We start from the raw sequence: 14,497 nt of genomic DNA, 5'->3' as shown, positions 1-14,497 counted from the left end.
ACTACTCAGCTATTAAAAAGAATTAATTTATGAAATTCATAGCCAAATGGATGGACCTGGAGGGCATCAACCTGAGTGAGGTAACACAATCACAAAGGAACTCACACAATATGTACTCACTGATAAGTAGATATTATTTTATTTTTAAATAAAAATAATTAATTTGGTCTTGTTTTCTGTTTTCTGCATTTCTTTTTCCTGTACTCTTCTCCCATGTTTTGACACAGCAAGAAGTCTCTAGCTTAGCATGGATACTCCCTTAATTTTGAACCCACATTCTACAGAAGATTTTGTTCAGAATTTATACATTTTGTGTTATAGTATCTTAAAGCAGAAGAAAAGGAATGACAGGAATATGTTTATATTTTATGACCAAGATATTTGTCCTAATGTATTTATCTATTCAGTATCCAATTTGTAAGTAGCTAATGTTTATATATATTTTAATTTAAATATTGTAAAGTTAATAGAAAAAAAACTATGCAATTATTACACTCATGGAACTTTCAGACTGTCAGAATAATTTAGCATTTAGTAATGGCACTAATGTAGATGACCTAAAATACAATCTACGTATTGACTACTAAGCTGAAATCACAGCAATGGTTATAGGCTTTTAGTGAATACCTGGAGAGAGTACAATGAGAGAATATCTATCACATTTTAAATGATAGAGGCAATGCAATAATTAATTCAATGGAGAAGAAGTGGATATAGAAGTATGGAGGTGAAATCCTGCTCCAGATTATGACCCACAAGGGTAATGCAAAGCCACTAATTTGTATGGCAGGGGCATACAGCACATTCCACTTGATGTCAGTTTAAAACTAGCAACGACACAGACGAGCTTATACACAGAAGGAGAACAAAAACAGATAAAAGGTGTGCTTTAAAATATAATAATAGAATGTTCTTAGTTGTAAAGACATCCATACCAGCTCTGGGGAGGCCAAGATATAGGAATCATGGTTATATGTTAAGAATCTGTGTCTCAAAGATTATTTAATGTCAGGAAGGACAATGAGTTTACATAGCTGACCAAAGACATTTTAATAAATTAATTAGTTAGTTAAGTAATTAATTAAAATTTACATTCACTCCATATTTACTCAACCCACTGCCAGTCCACCCTCCTACTGCTCCACATTCCATACCTCCTCCTTAGCCCACCCTGTCTCCATGAGGATGTCCCAACCCCCTATCCCACCTGAACTCTAAACTCCCTGGGGCTTCCAATCTCTTGAGGCTTGGGTGCATCATCTCTGAATGAACACAGACCCAGAAGTCCTCTATTGTATGTGTGTTGGGAGCCTCATATCAACTGGTGTATCCTGCCTATTTGGTGGTCCAGTGCTTGAGAGACCTCAAGAGTCCAGATTAATTGAGTCTGCTGGTCCTCCTACAGGGTTGCCTTCATCCTAGACTTCTTTCAGTCTTTCTCTAATTCAGCAAAAGGGGTCATCAGCTTCTGTCCATTGGTTGGGTGCAAATACCTGTATCTGACTCTTTCAACTGCTTGTTGAGTCTTCTGGAGTGTGCTCATGGTTGGTCCCTTTCTGTGAGTGCTCCATAGCCTCAGTCATAGTTTCAGGCCTTGGGACTTCCCTTTAATCTGGATCCCTCTTTTTGGCCTGTCTCTGGACCTACTTTTCCTCAGGTTCCTCTCTATTACCCTCCTTGTAATTCTTTCAGACAGGAACAATTATGGGTCAGAATGGTAACCCTGTAATGGCCCCCTCTCCCTCATTTGATACCCTGTCTTCCTGCTGGAGGTGGGCTCTATAAGTTCCCTCTCCTTACTGTTGTTCATTTCATCTAAGATCCCTTCTTTTGAGTCCTGAGAGTCTGCTTTTTCTTCAGATCATATAAATTTTTGCCTTTAACTTTTTATTGGTTATTTTATTTATTTACATTTCAAATGTTATCCCCCTTCCATTTTTCCCCTCCACAAGTCCCCTATGTCCTCCTACCTCCCTCTGCCTCTATGAGGGTGAACCCCCCACCTACGTCTGCCTCAGGGGCCTAGTGTTCACCTATCCTGGGTCATCAAGCCTCCACAGGACCAAGGGGCTCCCCTCCTAGTGATGCCAAACAAAGCTATCCTCTACTACATATATATCTTGAGCCACAGGTAGTCCCTGTGCACTCTTTGATTGGTGGTTTAGTCCCTGGGAGCTTTGGAGTGTCTAGTTGTTTGATATTATTCTTCCTATGAAGTTGCAAACTCCTTCAGCTCCTACAGTCCTTGCCCTGACTTCCTCATTTGGGTACCCTCACACAATATTTGGCTGTGAACCTCCACATGTGTATTGGTCCAGCTCTGGCAGAACCTCTCAGGGGACAGCTATACTGGGCTCCTGTCAGCAAGCACTTCTTGGCATCAGCAATAGTGTCTTGATTTGGTGTTAGCAGATGGAACATATCCCTAGGTGAGTCAGTCTCTGCATGGCCTTTCCTTTAGTTTCTGCTCCACTTGTTGCCCTTGTATTTCTTTTGACAGAAGGAATTCTGGATTAATAGTTTTTGAGGTGGGTGAATGGCCTGATCCTACAACTGAGGGCAGTGTCTATTCGCTGATTGTGGTGTCTATAGGTTCTATCTCCTGTTTGTTAGATATTTCTGTTAAAATCCTCCTTGTTGTGTCCTAGGAACCTTTTGGGTACTTGGCATCTGAGCTGTCCCCAGTTCCCACTGTCCCACTGCTACACACCTACTTGCAAAGTCCTGACCCTCTGTACTTCTCCATATCTCCTCTCATATCTAAGCTGCCCTTCCCTCCTCCCTTTCACTCCCAGCTCCCTCTCTCACTCTACTTCCCAGAGATTATTCTCTTCTCCTTACTGAGTAGGACTGTAGCATCCACACTTTGGTGTGATTCTCTTTCTTCTTGGGTTTCATATGATCTGTGAGTTGTATTGTGGGTATTCCAACCTTCTTTTTGGCTAATATCCACTTATCAGTGAGTACATACCATGTGTGTTCTTTTGTGATATTTTTAATAGAAATTCTTTATATATCATTTTATTGTTGGTATGGCAATACAAAGTCATTGCTTTTAAATTAATGAAATGTGCAGTGAGAAGTTTGCAGATATTAGATTTAAAAAAATGGATGTATAAAAGTAAAATTTTCTCTAAAAGTTTTCAGATTCCTTATTTTAATTATAAAAATATCCTTTTCAAAAAAAACTCTAACACCATATGAAGTATATTGATCAACAGAAGATTTTAAATTTTTACTTATTTTTATTCTTTAATCCTATTTTACAGACCTGACTTAATCCAGGTCTGCCCTAGACCACTCCCATCCCATATGCCCCCCACCCATGACAAACCTCTCTCCTCAGTCTCCAAGAGGATATCCCCACCCCTACTCCACCCCCAGGCCTCCCTACTCCCTTGGGCTTCATGTCTCTTAAGGGTTAGGTCCTTCTTGTCTTTTTGAAGCCAAACCAGGCAGTCCTCTGCAGTATATGGGTCAGGGGCCTCATATCCGCTGGTGTTCACTGCTTGGTTAGTGACTCAGTGTCTGAGAGATCTCTGGAGTCTAGGTTAGTTGGACTGGTGGTCTTCCTACAGGGTTGCCCTTTTCCTCAGCTTCTTCCAGCTTTTCTATAATTCAACCCCAGCGGTCCCCAGCTTCTGCCCATTGCTTGGGTGCTAGTATCTGCATCTGACTCTTTCAACTGCTTTTGGGCCTCTCAGAGGAAAGCCATGCTAGGTTCCTGTCTGCAAGCACACCACAGTATTTTTAAAGAAAATTCAATGACATTTTTCTGTATAGAAAAATTTCTGAGACAATTTTTCATTGGTATGTGTATGTTATATTGAGTGCATGTATTTTTGAGGTCAAACATTTTATTTCAACCTCAAAAAATTATTTAAAATAGTGGTTTGTAAGATCTACTAGTGTGTCCTCAAATCTGACACCTAAGAAATATACACAACCCCACCAAACTTTGTCACATATGGCTTCCTTTGACTACAAATCTCAACACTTGTGCCTGCAGCAGTGAGACTCTGCAGAAGGCCTGCTTATCATGAGGCAATTATAGAATCACTACTTTACAGACCTCATGGCCAACACTGTCCCCTCCACATAAGCTTTGCTGCAGTCACTTAGTAATTGTATAACCAGATCTCTTTTCTCTCATACACTATATGCCCACAGCAGTTTCTCTGCCCTACCTCCCCTCTCCTCTTAACCAACTCCTCCTTCACATCCCTTAAAAATTGAGCAGATTTCTGAGGCATAAGCATCAAACAGAGCCTAACAAGACTAGGCACAAACCCTCATATTTAGGGTTCTGAGGCAAGTTTTTCTTTTTTTATTGGTTGTTTTATTATTTATATTTCCAATATTGTCTCCCTGGTTTCCTCTTCAAAAACCACCTATCTCATTCCCCTTTGCTTTTGTGGGGGTGCTCACCTACCCTCCCACTCCAGTTCCTGGCTCACTTTTATAGTATTCTCCTTGTACTGGGGCATCTAGTCTCCACAGGATAAAGCGGCTCTCTTCACATTGATGTCCAACAAAGCCATTCTCTGCTACACATGTGGCTGGAGCAATGGATCCCTCCATGTGTACTCTATGGTTGATGGTTTAGTCCATGGAAGCTCAGGGTGATCAGGTTAGTTAATATTGTTCTTCTTTCTATAAGTTTACCCTCCACAGTACTTCATCTCATTCCTCTTCCTCGCTGTCTCCAGAAGAAAGTCTCTACCACCCACTATTCACCTCTCTAGCCCTACCCACTCCCTGAGACCTCTAATCTCTCCAGGGTTAGGCTCATCTTCTCCAACTAGGGCCAGACAAGGTTGTCCTCTGTTGTATATGTGTTGGTGACCCATTAGGCAAGTTTTAAATGTGACAAAAAAATAAAGAATCAAGTATCCAGGTCAATTCTGACCTTACACTTAAGGGTATTCACTTTGTTACCTTGGGAAAGGTTCCTTGAGATGCCTTGTCTAAGTAGTCCCAGGAGCAAGGATGAGGTAGAAAGCCTTCTAGTATCCCATTTTTAATTATATGGGGAAAGGACCAAGAACATAGCTTAATCTTTAAAGTGAAAGACTTTACCTACGAATAAAACAAACAGACAACCATAATATGAGCTTTGGGCACAGAAAAGTGTCGCCTTTAATCTTATCTCTGAGGAAAAGAAAGGAGATTGTGTGGCCAAATCACAGAACTCCAGTATCAGTGTGAAATTGTATGTTAAAAAATTGGTTGGAAGTAGTTGAAAAAGACAATTGATGTTGAAATTTATGTCCCACCCTTATATATGTGTAGATAATGCACAGGCCTATGTGAACACATTGTATTTTAATACAACATGGTAGAACACAAATATTACAATACTAAATATTGAAGTTATATAGATAAAATATAAGAGCATTAGAAAACAACCTTACATAATGAATTATAGCTCAGCCTGAGTTATACAGTGTGTGAAAATGTCTCTACCAACATGCAACTCAGAAAATATATAGTTTAGGAAGTAAAACCATGGATAATTATATACATAACACAATTATACATAGTTACACACATAATGTGTGTGTGTGTGTGTGTGTAGTATGTGTAAAATACACTCGAGTTTTGAGTATAAAATTCAGTACTTGTAAGTACTTTAGTTATTTTATTTTTATTTAATTATTATATTCAATTACATCTTTTTGAAGAAAACATATATTAGTTAAATTTAAAATGAAATTCATCCTTCCAATCTGCGCCCATCTATCTTTGGTGTAAACTCGGCAGCCAGTTCCACAGCCCCAAGAGGAGGCTCCACTCACAGGGGCTCAAGCAAGCCCAGGCAAGATCTTAGGATCCCAGGATCCTAGGAACTTTCTCACACCAGGGTCTCAGGGTCTCAAAGGCAACTTAAACCCCTGGAATGCTGACACACCAAAAATCTCAGGATCACAGAATCCTGGAATCACAGGATCACAAAGACACCTGGACTCTGAGGAGTTCTGACTCAACAAGGATTACAGGAAGGACAGGCTCCAACAAGGATTATAGCAAGGACAGGGAGCACTAGAAATAATCAGATGGCAAGAGGTAAGCATAGAAACAGAAGCAACAGAAACCAAGGTTACTTGGCATCATCAGAACCCATTCTCCCACCATAGCAAGTCGTGGATAAACCATCACACTGGAAAAGCAAGATTTAGATGTAAAGTCCCTTCTCATGACAATGATGGAGAACTTTAAGAACATAAAACTCTTTAAAAGAAATTCAGTAGAACACAGGTAAACAAGTAGAATCCCTTAAAGAGGAAACACAAAAATCCCTTAAAAATTACAGGAAAACACTGTCAAACAGTCGAAGGAAATGAACAATACTATCGAGATCTAAAAATGGAAATAGTAACAATAAAGAAATCACAAAGGGAGACAACTCTGGAGTTAGAAGACCTAGAAAAGAGATTAGGAGCTATATATGAAAGCATCACCAACAGAATATAAGAGATAAATGGGCAAATCTCAGAGGCAGAAGATATCTTAGAAAACATTGACACAACAGTCAAAGAAAATGCAAAATGCAAAGTTCCTAACTAAGAACATCCAGGGAATCCAGGATGCAATGAGAAGACCAAACCTAAGGATAATAGGTGTAGAAGAGAATTAACATTCCCACCATGAAGGACCAGGAAATATCTTCAACAAATTATAGAAGAAAATATCCCTAACCTAAAGAAAGAGATGCCCATGAACATACAAGAATCCTACAGAACACCAAATAGACTGGTCCAAAAAGAAATTCCTCTTGTCACATAATAATCAAAACACCAAATGCACTAAATATAGAAAGAATATTAAAAGCAGTAAAAAGGTCAGTTAACCTACAAAGGCAGACCTATCAGAATTACAACAGACTTCTCACCTGAGACTAGAAGCCAGAAGATCCTGGGCAAATGTCATACAGACCCTAAGAAAACATAAATGCCAGCTGAGACTACTATACCCAACAAATCTCTCAATTACCATAGATGGAGAAAACAAGGTATCCCATGACAAAACCAAATTTACAAAATATCATTCCACAAATCCAGCTTTACAAATGATAATAGATTGAAAATGCTAACACAAGGAGTGAAACTATGCCATAGAAAAAGCGAGAAAGTAATTTTCTTTCAACATACCCAATAGAAGAAAATCACACAAACATGAAGATAACATCAATAATAGCAGGGAGCAACAATCACTATTCTTTAATATCCCTTAACATCAATGGACTCAATTCCCCAATAAAAAGACAGAGACTAACAGACTGGATATATAAACAGGACCCAGCATTTTCTTGCATATAGGAAACATGCCTCAGTGATAAAGACAGACACTACCTTAGAGTAAAAGGTTGGAATACAATTTTCCAAGCAAATGGTCCCAAGAAACAAGCTGGAGTAGCCATTCTAATATCAAATAAAACCAACTTCAACCAAAAGTTATCAAAAAGGATAAGCAAGGACACTTCATACTGGTCAAAGGAAAAAGCTACCAAGATGAACTCTCAATTCTGAACATCTATGCTCCAAATGCAAGGGCACCTACATTCATAAAAGAAACGTTTCTAAAGCTCAAAGTACCCACCACACCCCACATAATAATAGTGGGAGACTTCAACAACCCACTTTCAGCAATGGACAGATCATAGAAAAAGGAACTAAACAGAGACATAGTAAAACAAATAGAAGTTATGAAACAAATGGATCTAATAGATATTTATAGAACATTTCAGCGTAAATCAAAATGATATACTTTCTTCTCAGCACCTCATGGTACTTTCTCCAAAATTGACAATATATTTAGCCAAAAAACAGGCCTCAACAGATATAAGAAGATTAAAATAATCCCATGCACCCTATCAGATCATCACAGACTAAGGCTGGTCTTAAATGAATGAATAAATAAATAAATAAATAAATAAATAAATAAATAAAAATTTTAAAAAAGAAAAACACACATACACATGGAAGCTGAACAACACTCTACTCAATGATAACTTGGTCAAGGAAGAAATAAAGAAAGAAATTAAAGACTTTTTAGAATTTAATGAAAATGAAGACACATCATACCAAAACTTATGGGACACAATGAAAGAAGTAGAAAGAAGAAAATTCATAGCTCTAAGTGCCTCCAAAAAGAAACTGGAGAGAGCTTACACTAGCAGCTTGACAGCATACCTGTAAGCTCTAGAACAGAAAGAAGCAAATACACCCAAGAGGATTAGACAACAGGAAATAATTAAACTCAGGGCTGAAATCAACGAAATAGAAACAAAAAGAACTATATAGCGAATCAACAAAACCAGGAACTGATTCTTTGAGAAAATCAACAAGATAGATAAACCCTCAGCCTGCCTAACCAGAGGGCACAGAGAGAGTAAACTAATTAATAACAACCAAAATGAAAAGAAAGGCATAACAAGAGAAACCATGGAAATTCAAAAAATTAATCATCTGATCTTACAACAAAATTTATAGTCAACTACATTGGAAAATCTGGATAAAATGGACAATTTTCTAGACACATAAAAGATGCCAACGTTAAATCGGGATCAGATAAACCATCTAAAGAGTCCCATAATCCCTAAAAAAAAATAGAATCAGTTATTAATAGTCTCCCAACCAAAAAAAAAAAAAGCACAGGACCAGATGGGTTTAGTGGAGATTTCTTTCAGACCTTTAAAGAGGACCTAATATCAGTACTCTTCAAACTATTCCACAAAATAGAAACAGAAGGTATACTATCCAATTCATTCTATGAAGTCACAATTATTCTTATAACTAAACCACACAAAGACCAAACCAAGAAAAAGAAATTCAGACCAACCTCACTTATGAACATTGATGCAAAAATATTCAATAAAATACTTGCCAATTGAATCTAAGAACACATCAAAATAATCATTCACCATAATCAAGTAGGCTTCTTCCCAAGGATGCAAGGATGGTTCAATATATGGAAATCTATCAATGTAATCCACTACATAAACAAACTCAAAGAAATAAACCACATGATCATTTCATTATATGCTAAAAAAGCATTTGTAAAAGTTCAGCATCCCTTCATGTTAAATGTCTTGGAAAGATCAGGAATTTAAGGCCCATACCCATACATAGTAAAAGCAAACCAGTAGCCAACATCAAAGTGAATGGAGAGAAAATTGAAGCATTCCCACTAAAATCAGGGACTAGACAAGACTGCCCACTCTCTCCCTATCTCTTCAACATAGTACTTGAATTTCTTGCTAGACACTTAGAAAACAAAAGAAGGTCAAAGGAGTACAAGGTAGAAAGAAAGAAGTCAAAATATCATTATTTGCAGATGATTTGATAGCATAATTGAGTGACCACAGACCTCCCACAAGAGAACTCCTAAAGCTAATAAACAATTTCAGTAAAGTGGCTGGATATAAAATTAGCTCAAAAAATTCAGTGGCCTTCCTCTACACAAAGGATAAACAGGCTGAGAAAGAAATTAGGGAAATGGTACCCTCACAATAGCCACAAATAATATTACGTATTACTTAGTGTGACTCTAACTAAGCAAGTGAAAGGTCTATATGACAAGAACTTCAAGTCTCTGAAGAAAGAAATTAAAGAAGATCTCAGAAGATTGAAAGATAGCCCATGCTCATAAACTGGAAGGATTAATATAGTAAAAAAGGACATCTTGCCAAAAGCAATCTAGAGATTCAATGCAATCCCCATCAAAATTCCAACTCAATTTTTCATAGAGTTAGAAAGAGCAATTTGCAAATTCATTCGAATTAACAAAAATCCCAGTATAGCGAAGACTGTTTCCAACAATAAAAGAAGTTCTGGGGGAGTCACCATCCCTGACCTCAAGCTATATTACAGAGCAATAGTGATTAAAAAAAAAAAAAAACCTGTATGGTATTGATAGGAAGATCAAAGTAATAGAGTTGAAGACCCAGAAATGAACCCACACACCTATGGTTACTTGATCTTTGACAAAGGAGCTAAAACCATCCAGTGGGGAAAAAGACAGCATTTTCAACAAATGGTGCTGGTTCAAATTGCAGTTATCATGTAGAAGAATGCAAATTGACCCATTCTTGTCACCTTGTAAAAAGCTCAAGTCCAAGCGGATCAAGGACCTACACATAAAACCAGATACACAGAAACTTATAGAGGAGAAAGTGGAGAAGAACCTTGAACATATGGGCACAGGGAAAAAATTCCTGAACAAAACACCAATGGCTTATGCTCTAAGATCAAGTATCGACAAATGAGACCTAACAAAATTGCAAAGCTTCTGTAAGGCAAAGGGCACTGTCAATAAGATAAAAAGGCAATCAATTGACTGGGAAAATACCTTTACCAATCCTACATCTCAAAAGGGCTAATATCAAATATATACAAGGAACTCTAGAAGAAGTTAGACTCCAAAGAACCCAATAACCCTATTAAAAATTGGCTATAGAAGTAAACAAAAAATTTCAACTGAAGAATTTCAAATGGCCTAGAAGCACCAAAAGAAATGTTCAACATCTATAGTCATTAGGAATATGCAAATCAAAACAACCCTGAAATTTCAACTCACACCATTCAGAATAAGTAAAATCAAAAACACAGGTGACAGCAGATCCTGGTGAAGATTTGGAGAAAGAGGAACACTACTACATTGCTGGTGGGAACGTGAGCTGGTAAAACCACTCTGGAAATCAGTTTGGTAGTTCCTCACAAAATTGGACAGAGTATTACCTGAGGACCCAGCTATACCACTCCTGGGCATATACCCAGAAGATGATCCAACCTGTAATAAAGACACATGCTCCTCAGTGCTCATAGCTGCCTTATTTATAATAACCAGAAGCTGGAAAGAATGCAGATGTCCCTCAACAGAGGAACGGATACAGAAAATGTGGTACATTTACACAATGGAGTACTACTGAGCTATTAAAACCATGATTTAATGAAATTCTTAGGGAAATGAATAGAACTAGAAAATATCCTGATTGAGGTAATCCAATTGCAAAAGAACATACATGTTATGTACTCACTGATAAGTGGATATTAGCCCAAAAGCTCCAAATAACCAGGATACAATTCAGAGACATGAAGCTCAATAAGAAGGAAGACCAAAGTGTGGGTGTTTCGGTCCTTCTTAGAAGGTGAACAAAATACTCACAGTAGCAAATATGGAAATAAAGTGTAGAGTAGAGCCTAAAGGAAAGGCCATGCAGAGACTATCCTACCTGGGGATCCATCACATATACAGTTACCAAATCCAGACACTATTATGGATGCCAAGAAGTGCATGCTGACAGGAGTGCAATATAGCTGTATCCTGAGAGGCCCTTCCAGAGCTTTACAAATAGAGAGGCAGATGTTAGCAGCCAACCATTGGGCTGAGCATGGGGTTCCTAATAGAGGAGTTAGAGAAGGGGGTGAAGGAGTTGAAGGGGTTTGCAACCCCATAGGATGAACAATATCAGCCAACCAGACACCTCCATCCCGGAGGTCCCCAGGACTAAGCCATCAAAAAAGGAGTACACATGGCTCCAGCTGCATATGTAGCAGAGGATGGCCTTGTCAGGCATCAATGGGAGGAGAGGCCCTTGTTTCTATGAAGGCTTTATATATGTCGCAGTGTAGGGGAATCCAGGATGGGCAGGTGGGAGTGGGTGGGTGGGTAGAAGAGCATCCTTATAGAAGCAGGGGTAGGGAGGATGGGATAGGGTGCTTGTGGTAAGGTAGGAAACCAGGAAAAGGGATAACATTTGAAATATAAATAAAGAAAATATCCAATAAAAAATAAAAAAAGACAAAAAGAAATGAAATTCAAAGAAAATTATTAGCTTTTAAAATCTTCTTAATTATTACTGAAAGAAAAATGTTCTCGTTACCTGGCACTACATATACAGAAGAAAACGTGCAGTGTTTGCTGTCTGATAAATTTACTGAAGCAACATTGCTTGGTGAGCTGTCATTTCCTTCTGCTTAAAGAATTAGTTTAGGCGTTAGGCATTACCGAGAGTAATCGGGGACATTCAAAGGTAGATATAAAAATAATGAGCAGGGACATTTTAATAATGTGAGATGTCCTACTTAATCTAGAAGTACAACTATACCGAAAAAGTACAAAATCAGGCTAATATTAAAGCATGTGTGAAACTGAATGGAAAAATAAAAACAGATATGGCCAGAATGGAAGCAAAACAAAACGTTTTCTAAAAAGAGTCTCATTAAAATCCTGATACATTTTTTTCTGAAATAATCGACTTCTAACTTAATTTTGTACTCTTATGTATTAGTTACATGCAAATGACATGTGTGTACTCTGTTAAATTGAATTAAGTTTGTCTCAAACCAATGACTATACTAGGATGACAACTTGCTAGTATGCCCCTGTGCACAGAGAAGTGAAATGTAGCTTTTATGTAAACAGATTTTACAACCTATAGACACAGTCTTAGACCCAGGCCTTTGAATCTTGGGCAATTCAGAACTAAAAGCTAATGAAACTTGGCCACATAAGTCAAATTCTAAGTACAGTCATTCAGACTGTTTCTATGTGACCAATCACCCTCTCCCCATTTTTATGAGTTCACATACAGCATGGGGAGCATTCTAACCAATTTGTGGTGCCCCATGGTTAAATCAACAGGAGTAGCTTGCAGTAACCACTCTTTCATGTAAAGGCTCAGTCATTTCCTCCTCCTCCTCCTCCTCCTCCTCCTCCTCCTCCTCCTCTTTCTTCTTCTTCTTCTTCTTCTTCTTCTTCTTCTNCCTCCTCTTTCTTCTTCTTCTTCTTCTTCTTCTTCTTCTTCTTCTTCTTCTTCTTCTTCTTCTTCTTCTTCTTCTTCTTCTTCTTCTTCTTCTTCTTCATCTTTTTTAATGTGAAAATGCTGAAAGTTGTTTGCACCATCAGAACTGAGGGCCAGAACTAGACTGGTTGAAGAAAGAGCAAGCTGAACTCTAGTAGGGTGTGTGGTGTTAGCCAATCATCTTCTGTGAAACAAAGTACTGATTATTCAGGAAACACTACATACAGATCAGGATTAGAAAGGTGGGGAATGACACCATTTTTGTTGTCTGTTTGTATTTGTTTCCCTGTGATAGGCTGATGACACTATGGGATGGAGGGGGTCTATTGATGCAGAGATATTATCAATATGAGTCTGCTGGGGCTTGGTGTGTGCTTTTGATAAGACTTCTAAGTCCTCCCATCTTTCCTATCCTTTGGCCCAGATGCTTGTGCCTGAGCAGGTCTTGGCTTCATAGCTGTCCTAGGAGAAAGAAAGCATCACTCCCAGGAAACAGAACTCTGATCTCCTTACTCCTCCACCATACCGCACATACCCTCCACGCCACACCAATTTCCCTCTTGACCTTGTCAACTGAGACCAGCTGACATTGGAAATTACATTTGAGTCATTAGATGGGTCTTCGCTTTGTAGAGGGAACAGCATATTGTGTTACTTTTTGACTTGGTAGACTGATCAAAATACCTTGCTAATTAACTTGGATCCACTCTCTTCCCGTTCTCCAGTTTGTACCTGTGTTCAGCATGATAGCCATTACAGATTTGGTCACTTCTGTTATACCTATATCATGCATTTGCCTGGGTGTAGTTGTCTCATTCCCATTTTTCTTCCTGTGGAGTCCTCGAGTTTGTGATTCTCAAAGGACTGTAAGTTCTTGATTCCCTGTCTCTTCCGGGAGCCTAAAATAAAGCACTATTTATAGAGTCTAATTAAAAAAAATATATTGCAGTTTATAGAATTGTTTTCCATCTTTATTTATGAATGCAATAGTCCATGATGAGTTTAAAAATGTAAAAGTTTTCAGTGAATTTATTTTCTATAGCTTATGTGCATGAAACAGAAATAAAACATACATGGTCTACTGGAAGGAAAAGTCCTATACTATTTAGAAATATCTAATCTTTGAAATCCTCAACAGCTATATTAGATTCAATGAATTCTGTCAAAGCTTAGTATTTACTAAAGACCATAGACATATTCTAACACATAATTCTATATAATATTGGCATAATTTATTGAACTAAATGGGAGTTAAAAAGTATAATAATTTAAATAAAAACTGTTTAAAATGGTGACTGAAATTGTTTCAAACCATATAAATCTATAATTTCAATAGTCAATCTCTCTCTTTTTCTTTCAATAATATTAATCTTCAACAAATTTTACAATCTTCCTCTTATTTCTGAACCTGGACTAATAAATTTTAAAAGAAGTTCAAAGTGAAATTCACTTTAAAAATAACTTTTATTTCCAAAATCATAATTAAGTTTATGTAGACAGGCATAGTTTAGACTGTGCACCTTCTTAGAATTGGGAACAAAACACCCAGGGAAGGAGTTACAGAGACAAAGTTTGTAGCTGTGATGAAAGGATGGACCATTTAGAGACTGCGGTATCCAGGGATCCGTCCCATAATCAGCTTCTAAACGCTGACACCATTGCATACACTAGCAAGATTTTGCTGAAAGGACC

This window comes from Mus caroli, chromosome 14 (genome assembly GCF_900094665.2).
Source record: "Mus caroli chromosome 14, CAROLI_EIJ_v1.1, whole genome shotgun sequence".
Taxonomy (NCBI): Eukaryota; Metazoa; Chordata; class Mammalia; order Rodentia; family Muridae; genus Mus; species Mus caroli.
Note: the sequence above shows the minus strand (reverse complement) of the source record.